The following is a 20,444-nucleotide window of genomic DNA, read 5'->3' on the forward strand; positions in this document are numbered from 1 at the left end:
CTTCCTTCCTTCCTTCCTTCCTTCCTTCCTTCCTTCCTTCCTTCCTTCCTTTCTTTCTTTCTTTCTTTCTTTTTTCTTTCTTTCTTTCTTTCTGAGACAGGGTTTCTCTGTGTAGCCCTAGCTGTCTTGGAATTCACTCTGTAGTCCAGGCTGGCCTCAAACTGAAATCTGGCTGCCTCTGCCTCCCAAGCGCTGGGATTAAAGGTGTGTGCCACCATGCCCGGCTGAACAGAGGCATTTCAAAAATAGTTTTTTAAAAATGGATGGCTCCAGCCTTCAAAAAACAAATAAACAAGACCCAACTGTTCAGAGCCATACCACTATTCTCAAAATGACCATCTCTCAACCGTAATAGAAATACAAAATGAACACACATACAAGAGAATACAACTCATTTATGGGTCAGAATAATTGGTAGAAGCCATCCTTGAGAAATCTCAGACAGTGGCCTTATTAGTCAAAGATGCTAACTTGGCTGCTTTAAATATGTTCAGTGTGCTATGAAACCTGAATATGAGCTGAAAGATCAAGAGAGAATATAGCCAATGAAAATTGAAAACACCAAGATGGCAGGGAGCCACGGAGCCAGATAGCCCAACAGGTGAGATGAGGGTTCAGGGCAGCAGGCAACTACAGATTCGAACAGGTCACAGGAACGGTGAGCTCCAAGATAAACATTTGAAACCGAGGAATCAGTGAAAATGAAGAGGAAGTGGAGGCTGTGCTGAGACTGTTAACCATGCCAACCTTTTCTTCATGATCTTCAGAGAAGAGGAAGACAAGTATTTGACCAGACGATGGCTGCAGACTTTCCAAATCTGCTGATGAGAGTGGACACACCAGGGGACACCAGGAATCCCAGGGACGATAAGCTTTCAGAGATGCACAGGCTACTCAGGGTCAATAAGCAGAAGATACCCAAAGCCACTGTTGTGAAAGTGTAAGCAGAGAAGTGGCTTCCTGCCATAAGGAATCTCAGTAAGGTTAATAGCTGATCACTCCTAGAAGCCTCAGAGACTGAAAATCAGTGGAGCACATGAAGTCCTGAAAGAAAATAAAGCCAAGCGAGGCAACGGAGAATCTTCTATCTGGAGAAGTGGTCTTTGAAGAACGAAGGGCAAATTACAAGTGCAAGACGGGGAGGGGGTCACTATGAATAGACTGTCTCTACAAAACATGTCAAAGGGAGGTAGGTCTTTAGGCTGAAATGTAAACCACTAGACAGCAAGTTGAAGCCCTAAGAAGAGACAAGAGCCACTGGTTAAGGTCATGACTTAGGTAAATACAAACTCAGCATCCTTCAGTTTGAAGTTTTTCTCTCTTTTACATATAACAAAATAGGCAAATGCATTGATTACTTTATACCTATATAGGTACTCTCTATCCCTCTATATATCATGGGAACACAATATATAAAGTCATGATCTGTGATCATAATGATATTAGGAGGGAGGAGACAGGCACAGGAACAGTTTTCCATCTCATTGAAATTAGGTTGGCATCATTCAAACAAGATTATGATAAACCTAAGATATACAAGTTTTCCCCAAGATAGCTACAAGAAATTAGCTTTGACCTTGTAGGACAAGGAAGTAGGGGGACATAAGAATGGTGTGTTATGAAACTAAGTTCTGCTAGAAGAATCCTTCTCCTCCTCACTTCTTCTCCTTCTCCTCCTTCTACCGAGTAACTTTTAATCTTTCTTACTTGTTCATGCTTCATCCACAATTCTCAGAACTCCCAATACTCTAGACCTTTGCACTTTGGGAAAAAACAGGATCAGTTTTACAAGGCAAGTACAGACCTTGGGTTACACAACATCTAAAGGAATGAAGATGGCGCTAGACTAGAGGACAGTAAAAGATTAGGGTTGTAGTTGGAACCTGGAATCTTTGTGTTAGCAAGGCATATAACATAGACAAGATTTTTTTTCTTATCCAAAGGAGAGACTTTTAAAAATTATTTTATTTATGTTTATAAGTGTTCTGTCTGTATATCACATGCACATCTTGTGCTTGCACATTCCAGAAGAGATTATTGAATCCTGTGGGACTGGAGTTACAGATGGTTGTATGTCACTATTACATCAGTGCTGGGAATGAAATCCAGGTCCTCTGGAAGAGCAGCTAGTGCTTGTAACCACCTCTCCAGCCTGGGAGGATGTTTTAATTGGTTTGCTTTTTTTTATTATAATGAAATATATAATAATGCTTGGTTATTGTAATGAAATACCTAAGGAGAACTATCTTAATGACAAGATTACTTAGCTCACAGTTCTATGAGTCAGAGGCATGCTGATGGTACCTCAGCATGGCTCTGGCAAGGGATTCATCATGGAGGGAAAGGTCCCATCACCAAACAAGGAACCCAAGAACTTTTAATTCTAAATTCTACTATGAGAATGACTGTCCCTGACCCAGACACCTTTCCCTGAGCTCTCCCTCCTAGATTCCCAACCACCTCCCAGCATCCATCCACTGGGGACATACTCTAGCCACTCCCAAACTATTCAGTGTTGGGCTTGGTGATCTTAAAGGCCCTGCCTATCTTGATGGTAAACACCAGGGCTTGAAAGCAGATGCTCTAAAGAGGACACGTGTTCTGAATGGAAAAGCAGAATAATGGTGACCACTCTCTACTCATCTCAGATGCTCATGTGCATTGCCAGAAGCTAATTTTAAAAAAAAGATGAAAGCATCGCATGGCAGGGAGGGGCTTTGAGGTATAAATTAGTAGGAGAGAAATACTGTCTGTGTCTATGGATGCCTCTTCTGTGTGCTGAGTTTTTGAATTATCTGTAGAGACAACCCTTAAAAACCTGTCTAACGTGTGAATCAGCAAGGCAGGCATTCAAGTAAACACAATGTGTAAACTGAGAATCTCAGCACCAGTTGTATAAACCAAGGACGTGACTGCTTCCAGGTATGACTGAAGGGAAGGATTTTATTGTAGATACGAGGGAGCACAGTCAGAGGCACATGGAAGAATCCAGAGCAGGGAGAGAAAGCAGATGTAACATGGCCAGTAGACTGGACCAGGTCATGGAGGAGAGGAAGGGAGAGAGAGAGAAGGAGAGAGAAAGAGAGGAAGACAAAGAGAGCTTAGGAGAAGGAGAACTAGAGAGAGGGAGCCAAGAGCAGAAGACAAGAGAGAAATGGTAGGGCTATAAAGGAATGAGAAGGGGAGACCATGAGCCGGGGAAGTTTACCACAGAGGACTGTGTGAGAAGCACGAGAAGTGCTGAGAAGGGCCAGGATGCCAGGATGGACTCTACACCAGGTACTTATGATGCTGGGGAAGCTTTGGTATGCTAGTAGGCACCACAGCCGTTTGTCCTAAGTTTCTTTTGTGCCTGACAGTGAAACAAAACTCCATTGGCAGAGGGGTAGTGCACACCAGGATTTGGGGGATTGGAGCTTCTATTGAACCTGACACAAATATTCACTGAAGGTCCTCTGTGTGACAGGCAATATGCTCAATTAAAAGAAAAGAGTGAGTCCTGTGCTGGGGAGACAGTTCAGTTGGGAAAGTTCTTGCCTTTTAACTGTAAGGGCTTGAGCTCAGTCCCCAGAACCCTAATACAAGCCTTGGTGTGTGAGCATGCACTTCCATTTGTTTATGTTTTCAGACAGGGTCTCTGTAGTCCTGGCTATTCTGGAGCTTGTCATATAGACCAGGCTGGCCTCAAACTCACTGAGATCCTCCTACCTCTGCCTCCCAAGATTAGAGGTTTGTATGATACCACAGCTGGAAAAGTGTGCCCTTCTAACTTCAGCACAGGGCGGCAGATTAAGGATGATCCTTAGTGCTCTCTGGGTAATTAGCTTAATACTGGGAAAGTTTCAGACCAGTGAGGGTCCTTGCTTATCCCTTCCTACTACCCCCTCCTCCCCCCAAATATCAGGTTTTATGCACTGCCCTGCATACACACACACACACACACACACACACACACACACACACACACATACACACACACGACGAGTCCTGGCTTGAGGAACCCATATAGTACATGTTTACCTGCCTCTAGCCATATCTTCTATATGTACTTCCCTGGGTGAGCGCCCGGTTACTTAGGACAACCAGTTCTTCTGAATAACATCACAGAAGGGAAGGGATAGTTAGGGCAGGAAGCCAGGTTCCTAGTCACAGAGTTTACTATACTGTCAGGCTGACAACTTTCCAATCATCTCTGTCTTTCTGTTCTCCTTCCCCTTCCTTTCTCTTTTCTTTCTCCTTTTATTTGACAAAATATCATGTCTTCTACGTTGGCTTCAAAATGCCTATGCAGCTGAGAATGACCTTAAACTCTGTCTCCACCTCCCAGGTGCAGGGATGACAGGCAAGAGCCACCACGTCCTCTGTCTGTGTTTCTTTTCTGGTGTCCGCAGCAGGCTACCCTTTTTGGACATGGGTCCTGATCTGGTCTACCTGTCAGAGGTAGTTATCTCACTCCATAGCTTGCCGTGTTGAAACTTAAACTAGCTTTCCCTTGTCCTATTTAAATGAAAACAAACAAACAGACAGAAACAAAAAACAAAACAGAAACAAAACAAAAACAAACCAAAACACCAATGCCCTTCTAAAGACCAACAATTCTCCCCTAACCATCTCAGTTCTGGTTGTCAACTCCTCATTCAGTGTTTCAGAGCGTGCAACTGCATCAACCTTAGGGCCAGGAGGAAAGAAGAGAGAAAAGGGGAGAGAGGGAGAAAGAGAGAAAGAAGAGGACTCATGACTCAAGTCCTAAGCACACAGTGTATTCGGGGCCAGAGCTACATAGATCTGGAAGACAGATTTGCCAAATGTGTGCTTTTGTCATATGGCAGTGAGAAAACAGGCCTGTTTCCCATCCCAGGCTGTTGTGAGAGAGTTGGAGAGACCCTAACATTTCTCTGGTGGTTGCATTGACACATAGCTATTTACACATGGCCCCCAACTTGTTGGGTTATTTGATTTTATAGTTCAAAGTGGATGGATATCCACTTAGTAGAATTATAATTTTAATGTTTGTTTGCTCTTCTCTCAGGCTACGAATGAACCTTTCTCCCTACTTGGTACATTAGCAGAGCGCTTCAGTTCCCAGTCAGTTCCTGGTTACAAGGGACAATGACAGCTGTAGTGCATTGTATAACTAGACATGAGTTAGGGAGGGCTTGTTTCTAACAGCTTTGCCATGGGCGTCTGTTTCTACTTGGCACCTGCTTTATCATACCTTTGAACTAATTTTACATTGCTTCCATCATAAGGTTTACCAGTGTCAGACCTGAATTGCCAATAAAGAATTAAACACAGATTAGTACTGTAAACACTGTAAACCAAACAAAAGCTCCAGCCAAGGAGGCCCTAGGCTCTAGTGGGGAGTTCACTACTGTTGTTGAGCTAAACTGACATGATGCCAAAATGCATTCTCAATATTTAATATCACCATAAACAAAAGCTACTCTCTTCCTTATAGACAAATGCTACCCTGATCCTTAATCAGAGAAGCATCTCCGCGCAGGGAACGGTGCTGAATGCAAAGACACCGCTGTTCACGGCTGCAGAAAATGAGGAATGGTTGGGTGCTCAGTCCTAAGCAGGGCACCTGTAACGTTTCCTTTAAGGCTCAGAAAGCCCACCAAGGAAGGGGAGTCAGGAAGAATGAAAGAGCCAAAAGGTAGCGAGCAGAGACTGGAAGTGCTATAGAGCACGACACAGCCATTGCAAACACGATTTCACAGTAGTAGTCGAGGTTGCCCACACTGCCCCTGCACAAGACTGACATAGTCAACAGCCAATCATGGCTCACAGAGGGTCTCAGTCATTGGCCTCTGTTGTATACTCAGGTGAGCCCATGAGGCTCCACAAGATAGGTCCAGACTTGTGGCTACACAGACACTTCTGGTTAATATCTATGATTCACAAAGCAAAGCAAAGCAAAGCAAAGCAAAGCAAAGCAAAGCAAAGCAAAGCAAAGCAAAGCAAAGCAAAGCAAAGCAAAGCAAAGCAAAACAAAACAAAACAAAACGATAGGAATGGAAAAAAAAGGTCTTGTGGAGAAGAGTGGGAGAGGTATGGGATGGGTTTGTGGGGCAGGATAAAAAAGTTGGGGGTAAGAATACACAGAATGTATGCATGTGAAATTATCAAAGAGCAAATTTAATCAATAAAAATAAATATGTATATACCCCCCAACAACTATAGCAACAACAAAAAGGATGAAGATGGGTCTTAGACAAATACATTCTAATCCCTGGAACCTGTATCATTGGACAAAAAGTCTTTGCACATGTGATCAAGGTGAAGAGGTAATTATTCTTTGATGGGCCCCAGTTATCATCAGATAAAGTACCATTATAGACTGGGGACGAAGTACATCAGTAGAACAATTGTCTCATGTGATCAGGCTGTGTTATGTCCTTCATATGCACACACTCAAGCACAAATACACACAGAGAGAGACAGACAGACAGACACACACACACAGAAACACACACACACACATACAAACAGACATAGACACACACACAGACATTCACACAGACATACACACATACATACACACACAGACACACACAGACACATACACACAGAGGCACATATACAGACACACAGAGACACATAGACAGACAGACAGACAGACAGACAGACACACCATCGTTATAAAGGAAAAGCAAAGGAAGGTGAGTGACACAGAGAGAAACTGGGACACATGAGGAGAAACAGGCAGATGTTGATGTGAAGGGGCCACAAGCACAGGTACATGACTACAAGAAAGAGAGGGCACTGTTTCTTCCAGAGACCCTGGAGGTGTGGTGCTTGGCTTTTGGCAGAGTGATGCTGATATCGAGCCTCTGGCTTCAGAACTGTGCCGATATGAGTTTCTGCTGTTCCATTGAGCGACTTGCCCTAACAGCCACCAATACAATGATTTAAAAACAATCCTGTGCTCTAGCATTTAGCTGTCTGGAAAAGTCAAAGGATCCCTGCTCAGATAAAGTGGTTTTAAATTATAAAATAAAACACAGAGAATTATGTAGCATGCCAAATACATTAAAATGCAGTTACCAGAACGTAAGAACACAGAGAAGCGCCGTTCTGAACACATTAACCGGAATGATGCATTTCAAATACAGGCAAGTTAGAGATTATTTTATTTTTGAAAGACATAAGGGTATTGAATGACTGGTTGCTGTGGCTCTGCTTGAATCAACACACCGGCAGTGGGGAGGCTTCAGGAGAAAGGGCAGAGACAGAGTATCATCCACTGTGGGATCTCAGCCTCACCACGCTCTGAAATAGTCATGAGGATAGGACATTCCAAGATTTTTACACTGACTCCAGCACAATTGTAAAGTTTTGTGATTCTGGTTACTGAGTCACGGGGACCTCTCTGTGCTTTATTGTCTACATTGTAATGGGAGAAAACTACTTAGGTCATGAACTTCAGGCAAAGGAATGCCTGCTTGCCAGGGGACTGAGAGTATGGACCGGGTCTGCAGAGAGCCAGAGGAGGGCTGGACAGCGAGGGCATCACTGAGGAATGCCTCCTGGACAGATGTGGGCTCTCCTGTGCAGCCACTCTGCAAGGCACCAAGCAATAAGGCAGACCCGGCAAATTGGACAGGGTGTCAGCTTGACTATGAAATATGACGGATTAACAGGGTAGGACGGCGGTGTGACCTGCTCTCAGACACTTCATTTAGAAGCTATCATATTGCTGGATGCTTCCTATAATTTGTGATGATGCTGATTGTGATAAATCGTGAGTTTCTGGCAAACTCCGCTAGCCTGCTCCAGTGGCTGAACAGAGAAAATGTGTAATTCTCTGGGAACATTCATGCCACGCACGACAGTGAGGGTCTGGCAGTAACCACAGAGTGCTCAGTCAGTGAACAAAGTAATTAAATCAAGCTAATTAAATCACAATAAAAATAATTTTAATTTAATTAATTTCTCTGCACTGATGGAACATTATGTGGAAACCAAGAGCCTTTCTGAACACTAATAGAATTTGGGAGCTGGGACACCAAAGTTGTGGCCACTGGTGTGGTACATGGGTTAATGTTGAGGGAATGAAATTAAATACACTTAACGAGCTGCTGATATGTTGATTGAACCACAAATGGGAAATGACTTTGGAAGCAAGGTAATGGGGTCTCTTCCTTTCCCGGGTCTTTTTGGTACTAACGGAGCTAGTAAATGTCAAATTTGTTAAAATTTGTGAATAGTTAGAAATTCAGAGTAGATGGGCATCCTCACAGCAGTATATGGCATTATTGTGCTAAAGATCACCCATTCACAGCACTGGCAGCACTGTCCTCAGCCCCCAGACCCTTAACACAGAGATCCTGTGTGGTCCCCAGGCAAGGTTAACCAACTGCTGATAGGTTTTTGATAGCATCTTGGAAGAGTTAAGTGAGCCATACCAAAGGACTTCTTGTCTGAAACAGGCATTCACCAAAAGCAAGTTACTACTGCTCCTAGAAGCCACGTACCGTATCTCCTCCCATTCCCCTAACCCTCTGCTCTCAGGGCAGAGCTGAAAGTGTACAAAAGCTGGAACTCAAGTAATTATTAAACTAAACCATTGAGCTCTCCTAAGGAATTCCTCCCCCAGGACTTGAGCATTAGATGAATGCTCTTCCTCTGGCATTTAGACATTGTTCAGCTCACAGGGGGATGTGCCACCAGATGACCCCTCAAGGTCATGGCCCAGAGACTAATTTTGTCATATAAGCGACACTGGCATTCTAAGAATGATTTAGCAGGCGCAGGCATAATTACCGACTGTGATTTTAGAGGCGTTCTGTGCTTTGGGTCTCAATGTTATTTATCATGCGTGTTGTTTTAATTAATATGTCACGTGTGTGCCAACATTTGAGGCAGACTTCACTCTGACTCATGCAGGCAGAGCATTGTTTGCACAGTGGTATTGTTTTCTGGGGTGCAGCTGGTTTCTCTCCTCCATATTGGGGTGAGCCAGGAAGCCACCCCTTACCACAGCGAGCCTTGATGCAGTGGACAACCACCGTGTCTTAGACCTCTTGCCAGGGAGGGATTGTTCCACTCTCAGAAGGAAGCGGAGATGCCCACAGAAGGGGGATTCGAAAGCAGAATTAAGCAGAAAGAAGGTTCATAAGATATGGTGCTCAAGGCAGCCTCTGAAAAGGTTCCGGGCATCCGGAAACCTTTTCTGTCGTCTGCTATATAACTGTGCCAACAGTAGGCAACCCTTGATGCCCCAATGCACAGGAGTCCCAGTTTAACTCAGAGTACAGGGGGGCCCAGAGGTCCTGCGACCTCTCCTTGTCTTCCTGGGAAGGCTGCTCACCCTTTCCCAGAGGGTTAGAAAAGAGTTTTGTCTTTCTGGAAAGAAGACTTCTAGCTGCAGCAGCGCTCAGGACAGTTCACTTGGCTGCCTTTCCAGCCTTGGGAGCACCTCAGCCTCCTCTCAGCATTTCCGGAACTCTGCCTACCATGCTGCGGAAGGAAGACAGGGTGTGATAACTCCTGAGGCAATCCTTTTGTTACTTGGACAGTTTTCCATCAGAGTATCTGTACCTCTCTCTGATGTGGCACTTCATGCCCCTGTGTTTGTGTTCAGAGTTAAAACCCTAAAGGTTTCTCCCACCGTCACCTAGTTCTGCTCATATTTTAAAGTAACGCTATGGGCTTCCATGTAAGGTCCTATAAGGTCTAAGCCACATGCGGAGCATGTGACCAGATTGGCTAACTCCTCTCAGGGATGCTATGACATGGGGGCTGTTTTCTTTCTTTTTTAGAGATGATTAAATGGCAGTGCGTAGGACTCAGTTTCAGTCACACCGGGGCAGTGACAGGGCTGCACCTGGAATCCAGGCCCCTCCCTTTCAGAGTCCTTGTCCTGTTCTATCCTATCATGTCACCTTTAACCGCTTTGCACTTGGCCTCACCAGCACAAGTGCCATTAAACATTGCCTCACAGGCATCCTTGCCAAAACACCCTTTTCCAACCGGAATTATTATATGCAAAAGGAACATCGTGGACCAATTAGGAATATTAGAACTATTTTTTCCTTCTCTTACAAGGCCAATTAGTTATACATGTGACATCAGTATTGGTCTAAGGATTCTTGCTATGGACGGAATATCTTTAAAAGGGTTGCCCTGGCGTGCCAAAGATGACTTGAACACTGGATTTGAATCAGCTTTGAGTCTCCGGTCCCTCCCTGTGTATACCCCGTGCCCACAGACTCGGCAGGTGCTTTAGGGGTACCCAGGACTAGTCACAGGCATGGAGGCATGTACCACTCTGGGAGCCTCACCTTTATCACCACTGGTCCCCTTTTGTCCAAATCCACTTTGTCCCTCTCATCCCCATCCCTGTACCTGACTGTCCCTCCTTTCCTTGCTGTCGTGTGCAGTTGGCTTCACACTACAATTGTTTGGGTAGCCTTTGCTTGCTTTATCTTTCTTTGCTGACAATGAATAATAACAGAAAATCACAAAAGAAAAAAGTATTTATTGGTTCTGAAATGGCTCGTTGAATTAATGACATCATGCTTTGGGGCATTTAGATCGGACCTGGGTAATTGTAGGTTACACATAGTCATAGTAGCTCACGCAGAGCTCTCATTTTGAGCTATTTTACTTTCAGGTTTTTGTTAATCTAGTGGGTTTGGTGGAATTAGAGGGCTGCTGTGAGAAAAAAGGCAAGCAGCCTGCTGGTGTGAGCACAGCCTTGTCAAGCTAGCGGGTAGCTGCACGGTCAGCCTTTATGCGACTTACAATAAGAGCAATCACCAGGGCCTGTGGAAAGAGTATTGAACTGCAGACACAGGACATTTTTGTTGAAAGTAGTCCTTTTGATTTCATCTTTCCTGACTAATGTAATAAAAACAGGCATTATGGGATGCATTCATCTCAGTTTGATAGGGGTCATTTCGAATACCCAGCAATGTGTGCAGTCGTAAAGGTTATCCGACTGCTGTAATTCACTTGGAAGATGATTCTGATCTAGAGGGCTGAGAAACCTATACCAGACAAGGAGGAACGCTGTCAGGGGAGCAGGCTCCTGAGCCCAGAATTGTCACCCTGCTCCCACTTAGCAACAACATCCTACTCCTAAAACATTCAAAGTTTGAGCCACTCAGAGAACTCAGGTCTGAGTTCTCTCATTAGCACAACCTTGATTGTTTATCTCCAAGTAAGAAGAAAGGAAAACAATGTGAACTTGAACTTATTTTTACTGATTGGATGGCTGTTTCTATGGAGACAGAAACAGAGGCAGGAACCAGCCTTGCACAGCTAGGGTCAGGGGCCTGGTTCATGTCAGCCTCTCTATGTCCATGAATTCCATCCATCCTCTGGCTCTTTGAGTTTATGACCTCAGTGGGGACCATTTGCAGAGAAAAGCACTTCCTATAACTTGAGAAGCTAGGAGTTTTCCTTCAAACAGAAAGCTCACAGAAGTTGAGCTGGCACTGGCCTTTGAGGGGTCCACACTTACTGAGCTTGCTTTATTACTTGAAGTCTTTTGAGTTTGCTGCAGCATGGAAAGCAGCAACGTCATCAACGGTTCTGTGACTGCCAAGGGCACCATTTCCCATGCACTTGCTGAAGAGCGTCAGAGAGAGTTGCTTATGCTCCACCAGTTTGCCCTCTCAGGAGTTGGGTGGTAGGTGGTACAGTTCTAGGCATTACAATGGGAGGAGGTGAATAGTCATCGAAGATTGGATCTGAAATGTGTAAATAGGAAGTAAGCTAGGCTTCATCACTGGATAAAAGGCCTGGCCTGGCAGTCTCCAGACTCAAAAGCCATATTTCTCATTACTGTAATAGTTGCTGTTGAGTTCACAGTGCTTTATAGAATTCATTTATGCATGCAATCAGTTAGCTGTTACCAAGAAACCCTTGGGCCAAGATTGAGGCACTGAATTCTAGCTCACAGATTAAGGACACGATCTCTGCTCATAGGCAACTTTCAGAGGAGACTCTGAGTCAACACAGATGGTTACAGTTAGCAGGTAGGGAGTAGGTTGCAGGGACATGGGAGCCAGGAAGGGAGCCACCTGCGTGTGGCCTGAATGGGTGTCTGCTTACATGGGTGCATGCCCCATCCATACTCATGGGTAATTTGGAAGAGCTGAAGAGCAGAGTTTCTGATAAAGATATCCAAAACAAGTCTTGAAGCATATTTGGGTGTTAGGCAATGGGAAGGAACAGGTGATATTTTAGATAAGAGGAACATCAAGAGCTAATAGCATCTAAGAACTTCCACTTTCTCTGTGGTTCTTGGACAAAATGATGGTGTAGGCTCAAGACACTGGCGGTGCTCTTGAGTTTCATCTCAAGGAGTTCACCTGTTGAAGGAAGAAAGAAGGAGGAGACAGACAGACCCTTGGGAGGAGGAGAAAGAAGGAGGAGACAGACCCTTGGGAGGAGGCCATTGAAGAGCAGGGGGCGATGGGAGTGTTGCTCACTGTGTACCCAGGGCTTTTCAGAAGCACAATTTATGTTTTAATATTCAAGCTTGAAATCGCAGGGGTGGGAGAGAGAGAGAGAGAGAGAGAGAGAGAGAGAGAGAGAGAGAGAGAGAGAGAGAGAGAGAGAGGTTATGAATGTCAAATGAAGCACTAATACCAGATACTTATCACAGCCCGGCACGTTCTTATACTCAGCGACACAGTCATTGTTATCACAACATATGTGGAGTAAAGAGGTTACAACTAAAGTGTCAGGAAGGGAAAGTTAAGGTCAATCATGGGGAGAGGAGAAAGTCAAGACCAGCTAGACATAGTGGCACAAGCCTTTAAATTCTAGCAGTTTGGGGACAGAAGAAGGTGGGATCTTTGTGAGTTTGAGGTCAGCATGTTCTACACAGTGAGTTCCAGGACAGCCAGGGCTACATAGTGAGACATTTTCTTAAGAAAAAGAGAGAGAGACAGAAATAGAGACAGAGACAGAGAAGAGAATACCAAGGTCTGACATGCCTGAGAATTTGTGGATCGGTACCTGCAAGGTTGGCGAGTGTGGAGTGTGTGGGAACGAAGAGAGGAAAGTCAAACGCAGTATCCAGGTATCCATGGGTACATCCCTTCCCTGGGATGGCCATAGGCAGCTGCCGGGAATGCTCACAAGGCAAACTACCACTGAGCACTGTCTGTTTCATGTTATTCTCACAGAGTACCATAAACTGACACTGTACAGGGAACAGTAATTTTGCTCAATCATGGTTCTGAAGGTTAGGAAGTTTGAGGTCAAGGTGGGGGAAGAACCTGGTAGGGGCTTTCTGGGCACATTACCATATGGTAGTAATCATCCTGTGGACAAGAGAGAGATGTAGCCTGGGCCTTTGATAAAGCAGCATCAATTTTCATGACATAACCCCTCACCCCCACAGGGGCTCCACCTTCCAATCCTGTCACGTGAGAGAAGAGATTTCCAACACATTAGTCCACAACAAACACCCAAACTTAAATAATCTTTAATCTGTTGAGCTCAGTTTTGCAAAGGGGATTAAATGAGGACTTTGCAGAGCCATGGGGTGTGCTAACTGCTGGCCATGGGACATTTCAGTGAGAATGAGGGTCACAGTATTGTGGACTGCTCTTCTTCAAGCACAGCAGCCTTTATCATCTTAATCAAAGTTGGGGTCTTGGTGTTTCCCTCATAGAAGGAACAAGTAGGGAGGGTCATTTGACTCTCTCCTGAGAGTCCAGTAGTCCCTCCTTTCCCTGACCTCTGGAGGGCTGTATATCATTATACCCTGCTGCATATGGTCTTCAGGGGGGCTAGATGCTGGGAGTTACCTTTAATTTAATTCTTGTAAATTAAAGGGGGATATTCTGGTTGAATGTTGCCATCCAAGCTAGGGTGAGACTTTTCAATGATGCAGCTGCTGTGCGGCTACGCTCTTATAAATCTTCACCTATCTATTAGAACTAAGCTCAACAATATATGTGTTCACCAAATTGGATTTTGGTGGAATCGTTCCTTTGACCTTGACTCTATCTGGAGTGAGCACTTGTTCGTTCACATCTTCTGAAGGACAAACCTGTGCAACCACGCCACGCAGAAACTCAGAAGACCCCTCCCCCACACTGAATGACTGCCTGCGTCTACCTAGCCTGTCATCTCATGGGTAGGTTCATTCCTCTATTCCCCAACAGCCACCTGTGAAAATGTGGCTTCTCCCGTGTCGTATGACCTATGACACCAATAACCTTTGCTCTTCTCTGTACGCCAGACCCAGTGCCGTTAGATGTAAACCTACTGCTGGAAAAAACTCACAAGAGTTATGAATCCTGCCTCTTTGTGTTTCTGCCAAAGCAATAAAATTTATTCCCAATACTAATACTGCAATTTAAATTTATTATCTTTGTGCTTTACAGTATCCATAGCAGTAAAATCTGTTCCCAAGAGGATAATTCCAATTGCCAACTACTTAAGGAATTATTTTTGTTTATGTTTTAAAGCCACAGCAATAAAATTTAACACCAACAATAATTGTACAACTTTGTATGCCTTTAAAATTTTTCCATAAATGACAATTTCGAGAAGAATGTCTGTAAACATTTAGATGTTTCTCTAGGAGAAAGTTTTGTGTGTGCTGTCACATAGTAAGACCTAGCTTTTTTTTTTTTTAAACAGAGCATTGAGAAGCACAATTCTTTTTAACTTTAATTCTTTTAAATTCTTTTTAATCGTATATTCTCAGCAATCTCCTCTTCTGCACGTGTCTTAAGAAGACCATTCCTCTGTCCTTACAGCCTGTTTTAGTTAGGGTTCCTATTGCTGTCATAAGACACCATGAGCAAAGCAACTTGGGGAGAAAAGGATTTAGTTTGCACATCCTAGTTCATCATTGAAGGAATTCAGGCCAGAAACTCAAACAGGGCTGGGACCTGGAGGCAGGAGCTGATGCAGAGGCCATAGAGGGATGTTGCTTAATTGCTTGCTCATCATGGCTTGCTCAGCCTGCTTATTTATTTATTTATTTATTTATTTATTTATTTATTTATTTTGGATAGAGCACAGGACCACCAACCCAAAAGTGGCACCACCCACAATGGGCTGGGCTCTCCCCATCAATCACTAATTAAGAAAATGTCCTATAGAACAAATGGATCTTATGGCAGTATTTCCTTAATTGAGGTTCCCTCCTTTCAGATAACTCTAGCTTGTGTCGTGTTAATATAAGACTAGTTAGCACACTGCCCTTTGGTCTATTCCCCAGTCCTGTAGTCCAGAGGGTGCTAATCTCTAGCCTGTGTGACTAACCATGACCTTCCCATTGCCTACTATTATTTATATGTGACTCCCCACAGAGCAGTACTTCTTCAAATACAAATTATGACAGCTTCCAGGAGAAAGGGGGAGAGAGTGAGAGAGAGACAGAGATAGAGAGAGACAGAGATGCTCACAGAGAAAGATAAAGACACACACACAGAGACAGAGAAAGACAAAGACAGAGAGAGAGAGAGATGAAGAGAGTGAGACAGAGACACACACAGAGAAAGACAGAGATTGAGAGACAGAGAGAGACAGAGATAGAGAGAGATAGAGACACACACAGAGAAAGACAAAGACAGAGAAAGAGAGACAGAGAAAGACAAAGACAGATAGAACATAATACTGCAAAGAAGCAACCAGATTAATCAGAATTTAGACAAATGGACTGTTTTCTCTAACAAAGCAATAGCAGGAAAGATCCTAAGCAGAAAGAAAGCTGAGATTTCATGGGTCAGAAAAGCACCAATAGGGGCACAGGGACCAAGTAACCTTTGTAGGCTGTGCATGGTCCTGAACCTACATCAACTGTATAAAGGCATGCTTGAGAAATGGCGGCAATGTGAGTATGGCCTGGCCTTTAAATGATATTAAAAACCTGCTGTTAACTTTGTAGGCATGTGGCTATATAATTAAAGGAAGGCTTTCATTTATCAAAGAGTCCTTTGGTATCAGCAGAAAACATAACCTCATGTCTTGCATGCGTATGAAATCACCTAGTCTTCTTTGTTCTTCAAGTGGATGGGTGGCAGTAAAGGATGAGAGTCAAGACTGTCAAAATGTTGGCTCTTGTGCAAGGATGTTGGGTGTGGGGATGATTCCCAGTAGATCCCTGGGAATCCATTATGTATTTTGTCTACGTCTGTGACTCTTGGGAAAATGGAATAATTTAAAGTTAAATATTGGGAAGAATAGGTGAGATGAAACATTTTCCCTTTTTAGTAGTAAGCAGTTTATTCAACAAGGACTTATTTTCTTCTTTCCCATAGTCTATTCCAACTAATGCACTTAGAAACAAAACAAAACAGAACAGAATGAAGTACCTCTCCCTTACTAACTAGAATAAGATGCAGCATCTGTCCCCTGAGGCTTGCTCTCTGGTAGAGAGGGGATATAATATGCATCAAGAACAGGATTATGACAATAAAAATAAGGACATCACAATATAAAGAACAGACAGGAATGAGCACAAAAATGTTACTATACAAACCACTGTGTGATGTGCAACTCCTTAAATATGTAAGGAAAAACCAAGAATCCCGTGCTATTCTGGTTCACTTTCTGTTGCTGTGATGAACAACATCGGATAAAAGAATCCCAGGAAAGAATGAGGTTACTCAACCATACAGCCCCCAGGTCATACTCTATCACTGAAGGGAGCTGGGGAAAAATTCAGGGCAGGAGCCTGGGAACAGAAGCTGAAGCAGAGACCACTGGAAGACCACTGCTGGCTTGCTTGCCTGTTGGCTTCTGCTCATCGACCTTTTGTCTGCAGCGCAGGCCCACCTGACTAGGATGAAATACCCACAGTGGGCAGGGCTCTCTTCTATCAATTAGTAATTAAGACAACGCGCCACAGATGCCCCCATTAGCCAACCGGATGGATGCAATTTCTCAGTTGAAGTTCTGCCTTGCCAAGTGTATCAAAGTTGATAACTGAAGCTAACTATGGCACTGGACATTTTGGATTCAGCACAAAGATGAGAATAAATCCTAAGAAATTGTTATGATTTAAGGAAAAGGAGAATCAACCCAAGATGGGGTTCTTTATTTTTTTCTCCTGCTTTTATTTATTGGAAATTTTTTATTCACACTTCAATTGTTTTCCCCCTCAGAAACCCCCTATCCCAGGCCCCCTCCCCCTGCCTTTATGAGGGTGTTCCCCTACCTACCCACTTCTGTCTTCCTGCCCTGGCATTCCCCTACACTGGGAATTGAACACCCTCAGGCCCAAGAGTCACTCCAAGAGGGAGTTCTTAATACTTCATACTTTACAAACAGCATGTGAACACATTTCGTACTCAGTAGGGGTGGAGGGCATTAATATAGGGTCTCATGTCACCTAGGCTGGCTTCATCTGGCCATGTAGTTGAAGATGGCCTTGGATCCCTGATTTTCCCGTCTCTTCCTCCAAAGTGTTAGGATTACACACAGGTCTCAAAATGTAAAGTTCAAATATGTACTCTTAGTGGCAGAGCTCTTTTTCCATATGAGGCCACTCTTGGATTCAATCTCCAACATTACACACAGACATGTATACATACATACTCACACACAGTAATAAACACACACACACACACACACACACACACACACACACACACACAGAGGATGATACTCTTGGTTTCTCTTCTTGTCTACAAGGAGGACTGTGATGGTTTATATATACTCTGCCCAGGGAGTGGCACTATTAGAAAGTGTGGTCTTGTTGGAGTAGGTGTGTCACTGTAGTAGGTGTGGGCTTTAAGACCCTCATCCTAGCTGCCTGGAAGCCAGTATTCTCCTAGTAGCCTCAGATGAAGATGTAGAACTCTCAGCTCCTCCTGCACCATGCCTGCCTGGATGCTGCCATCCTCCTGCCTTGATGATGATGAACTGAACCTGTAAGCCAGTCTCAATTAAATGTTGTTCTTTATAAGACTTGACTTGGTCATGGTGTCTCTGTACAGCAGTAAAACCCTAACTAAGACAAGGACTTATTCAGTCTCTGTTTTCTGTGGCACACAATCTGAAGACCTTTTGTGGCTTTCTTGTCCTCTGTCTCCATTTCTCTTGGCTGCTGAGCTCTGCAGTTTTAACCACCTTCCTCAGGTAACCTGCCCAGCTGTTGCCCAGAGTGTTCCTCACCTCCTTGACTTCTGTGAGCAGATACAGCTTCTTGCTTTAGGGCCCTGTCTGCTTACTCCCAGACAACCCCTCAGCTCCCTCTCGGTAGAATAATATGTCTAATCTGAAAGGGATCCTTCAACTTTCCCCCTTTTCTGTGTGTCTCAGGGAGTCCCACTGGCCCATTCTTCCCCTAAATCCACCACCTCTTTCTGGGCTTCATACCTGCATTCAGCAGAGTGCATAAGTGAACAGGCACCCGTTTGCGTGCTCATGATAGGCAGTGAGCAGGAGCAGAGGAGGAATCAAAAGAGAGACAGGAAGCCTATTGGGATGGTGTAAGAAAGGGTGTCAGTCAGTGGGCAAGTTCTGAGTAAGAGGACGACTTCCAAGACTCAAATCGATAAACGGAAAACGTTTATATTGGAGAGAGGGTAGCTGTGGGTGAAAAATGAAGAGGAGAAAGGAGAAAACTTTTGAGGTTTTATACAAAAGAAAAGGGAACTGGCTTGCATGGGAGCCCTTAGAGAGATGTCCTTGTCTTCAAAGCTTCCATGTTTTCTGGGGATTTTAACGACCCATAGATTCATAGAAATGGAGGAGAAAAGACCAACGCACCATGAGAGAGCTGGAGCGTGATATGGGGAAGACAGGAAGTAAATAACCAAGATCTCTTATGTTGCCTTTCTATTGTTGTGATAAAGCTGTGACCAGATAAGCAAGCAAACTGAGTAAGCTATGGCAAGCAGGCCAGTGAGCAGCACTCCTCCGTGGCCTCTGCGTCTGTCCCTGCCGGAGTTCCTGCGCTGACTTCATGGGAAGATTGGTTCGTTCTCTGGGTCAAGTTTCCTTAGCAGACTTCTACGGCCCATGCTGCTGCAGAAGGCCACGCGGATGCCTGTGATTTGTGCTGCTGCAGGAGGGCATGTTGATGCCCACATTCTGTGCGGCTGCTGGAAACCGTGTGGAAGTCCGTGATCTCTGCTTCTGCCAGCTGCTATGGGCGACGGAGCTTCTTTTGCAGTGGTGTTAATTACTACAGACTCATAACTGAGAATGGGAGATACTGAAGGTTTCAGAGACAATCTTCCCCATACTCCAAAAGAAACAGTCCAGACGAAAAACTACTGAAGTGTTTGTGTACTGGGTGCTGTGTACTGGGTGCTGACTCTCTGTGGGGATCTAAGGATCTTTGGCCCGTAGTTGCATGTCCTTGACCAGAAACTGGAGCAAGGTGTGGGGGCCGGAGGGGGAGTCTTCCTTGGCTGCTTCCCCTGAGTTGGTGGCAGGCAGCGGCACATGGCTGCAGTAGGCATTGGGCCAGGTCAAGGTCCAGAGATAAAAACTTGCGGAGAGAATACTCTTCCCTGGAGTGTTACAGCTCAGTAAGACAAGCGCTCTCAAGTGATCTTTGATGAAGTAACCCATGCACTTTATTACTTATGGACAGGATCTTATAAACATGGGGGGAGGGGCTGTCCAGAGGCAGATGCTTTCTATTGGCTTGATCTAAAATGTTAGGGATGCCTCATTTGCATATAGAAGGACTTCTAGTGTTGTCCCTATATGACTGATTGTCTCAGTCCTGTCAGTGGAGTGTCATGGTCAGTCACATGGTCCAGGACAAGAACTTGGTCTGAGTAGATTTAAACTCCTATCATTGTCAACTATGAAAATGGCCAGGGTTCCTGAATCCGCTCAACCTTAGCAAGTTTTCTGTCTGGTGGTATGGTCCACTGCCCACACTGAAGACAGTCATTAAAACTGTGATGAAGATAAGGAGCTCTAGCCCTTCACAGCTGATGGCTTCTGGAGGGGGTGAGTGGCTGGGAGAAGTACCTGCCTGAGCTCCAGGCTGCTGTATGCACCTCAGTTGTCTTTAGAAGGCTGGTCACTGGGAGTTTGTCCAAGTTCCGATGAGTATATGAAAAACACTGATTATACTTGGTGTTTTGTTTTTGTCTTAGTCAGGGTTTCTATTCCCGCGCAAACATGATGACCAAGAAGCAAGTTGGGGAGGAAAGGATTTATTCGGCTTACACTTCCATACTGCTGTTCATCACCAAAGGAGTCAGGACTGGACTCAAGCAGGTCAGAAAGCAGGAGCTGATGCAGAAGGCCATGGAAGGATGTTCTTTACTGGCTTGTCTCCCCTGGCTTGCTCAGCCTGCTCTCTTATAGAACCCAGAGATGGTCCCACCCACAAGGGGCCTTTCCCTCTTGATCACTAATTGAGAAAATGCCTTACAGTTGGATCTCATAGAGGCATCTCCTCAACTGAAGCTCCTTTCTCTGTGATAACTCCAGCTGTGTCAAGTTGACACAAAACTAGCCAGTACAGTTTTTGTTTGTTTGCTTTTAGT

This window comes from Mus caroli, chromosome 4 (assembly GCF_900094665.2).
Source record: "Mus caroli chromosome 4, CAROLI_EIJ_v1.1, whole genome shotgun sequence".
Lineage (NCBI taxonomy): Eukaryota > Metazoa > Chordata > Mammalia > Rodentia > Muridae > Mus > Mus caroli.